The sequence below is a fragment of the Choloepus didactylus genome, chromosome 1, assembly GCF_015220235.1.
Source record: "Choloepus didactylus isolate mChoDid1 chromosome 1, mChoDid1.pri, whole genome shotgun sequence".
NCBI classification, from domain to species: Eukaryota; Metazoa; Chordata; class Mammalia; order Pilosa; family Megalonychidae; genus Choloepus; species Choloepus didactylus.
Window position 1 is genome coordinate 11,814,033 of NC_051307.1, and position 2,128 is coordinate 11,816,160.

The window sequence follows — 2,128 nt, forward strand, 5'->3', positions numbered from 1 at the left end:
AAGGGCGGTTGGGGGAAGGGCAGTTTCCTCCGGCAAGCCTCCTCCACCGGTGGTATTTTGGGTGAGGAAATGGGGCCTGCCTTCGACCTCGCTTCCTTAGGTCCGGGGGGCTGTGGAGGACACTGACCGCCCGTACCCACTACCCTCCCTAGGGGTTGCGCAGGTCCCCTAGCCCAGACCTGGTAAGTCGAGGTATGTGCTCAGTAACCCGCAGCCCTTCACATGTTCCTACAGAGAACTGCGTCTCAGGTGGAAAAGCAACCTGATTTCTTTTTTTTTTTTTTTTACCTGCAGAATTACACCAAGGAGAGAGCACCGATCAGACATGTCACCACCAGGGCCCAGGGCATAAAACTCACAGCCTCGGGCTTCACTTCTTAAAGGCTCCACATTTACTGCCTTTAACAATGAACTCCTTCAGCAGAGGGCCGTCCATTTGCCAAAACGCAGCAGTCTGCGTGATGTCTGTCAAATGATTGATGCAAAACTTAAAGCAGAATTCTTCTAAATCCTCTGCATCGTATCTGACTGCAGTAGAGAATGATGAGAAGGCATTTTCCACAGTAATTCCTCACTTGATGATGTGCTGGCAGAGTTTTTTCAGTCTGTTTTCACAGTAAGATGTCGCCAAATCCAAAAGACCTGTGGCGTCTTCAGGTGGCAGATCAACTCTGTCTGTGTACAGGTACTGGAGGAAGGCACGATACACTGGGTATGAAAACTGGTCTGTTGCGATCACCTCCTTCATGTCCTCATTCCAATAAGACTGGAACATGGATCGAAAGTGCTCACACCTGATTTTTAAAACAGCTTTATGGACGTGAATGAATTTCCCATCAATGCAGAACTTCAGATCAGCAGTTTCTGGACTACTGAATTCTTTCTTCAGGGACTCTGCAACTGTTAAAAGTCTTAGTGCTCTGCAGACAGGAGGCACCAGGTGACAGCAGGAGTGGTGAAGCAGGTGAACACGTTGTCATTGCAGAAGTGGGTGAGGTGGGACAGGGTCACCAACTGGCCCTGACAGTGGCCCCACGTGTACACGTGTTCCCCTCTGGGTCTTGGGAGCAGAGCAGCAAGCTGTGATCGCTACCACCCTTTCTTTCTCCACCATGACTTGTGCTGGGCTTAGCAGGTTACTTTTATAGCCAGTTCCCAGATGCCCAAACGTGTTAGTTCCCCAGGCATAGAGCAAGCCCTCATCTGTCAGTGCTAGAGTATGTGTGTAGCCACAGATGATCTGATTCATGCACCTGCTCTGCAAAGCCACCATTCTCACAGGGGTCAGCTGGCCGTTGCTGTTGTGCAAAACAGCCATGGACGACGTCTGACCACAGGCGCTGCCGACCACCTTAATGAGCAAGCAGTTTGTGACTTTTCGAGGTGTAGGTTGATTTGCTGTAGATCCTGACCCTATCTGCCCACAGTTGTTATAGCCCCAAGCCAACACCTCTCCATCAGCTGCCAGAGTCATCAAATGATGAGAGCCACATGCTACTTCCACCACTTGCTTGATCAAGAGATTGGTGCAGATCTGGATGGGAGCAATGCCTGGGTTGGTTGTCCCATTCCCAAGCTGACTGTACCCACTGTGGCCCCAGGCGTACACGACTCCATCTTCACTGCTGAGAAGAATATGTGGTCCACTCCCGTAACTAAGGCTTTTAATTTTCTTCCCACATAAGGCTTCTAGCTTTTTGGGTACAAGTGTACTCTGATTATCTCCGGTTCCCAAATAGTTACTATAGTTCAATCCAAATACAAAGACCTCATCATTGTCAATAACATATAATGCTTCATTGGCGGAGGTGCCAAAGACACATGCTTTCTGAATTGAGGCAATTTCTTGAGGGGAGAGCAGCGTGAAGATTGGCCACTTTTCTACATCTACCATGACTCTGGTTGCAAGCAATTCCTATAAATAAGGTAACATCTCAGAGAACACAGAATGCCTGGATGGTCACCCCAGATGGAACAGAAGGGGCCCTGGAGCAGAGGCCGGGCCAGGCTCAGTGTGTTCCTGGGGTTAAGGGTCCCTACTGGCAAGAGAGTGCCCCATGGAGGCCTCCGGGTCATGGAGGAGCAGGAAGCAGCCAAGACCATGGCCTGTGACACCCCGTTCCTGGGA

General features: G+C 50.2%; 1 pseudogene; it reads right to left on the reverse strand.

The window, feature by feature from the left end:
• Positions 1 to 370: 370 nt before the first annotated feature.
• LOC119543084 lies at positions 371 to 1,894 on the reverse strand (annotated as a pseudogene).
• Positions 1,895 to 2,128: the final 234 nt, after the last annotated feature.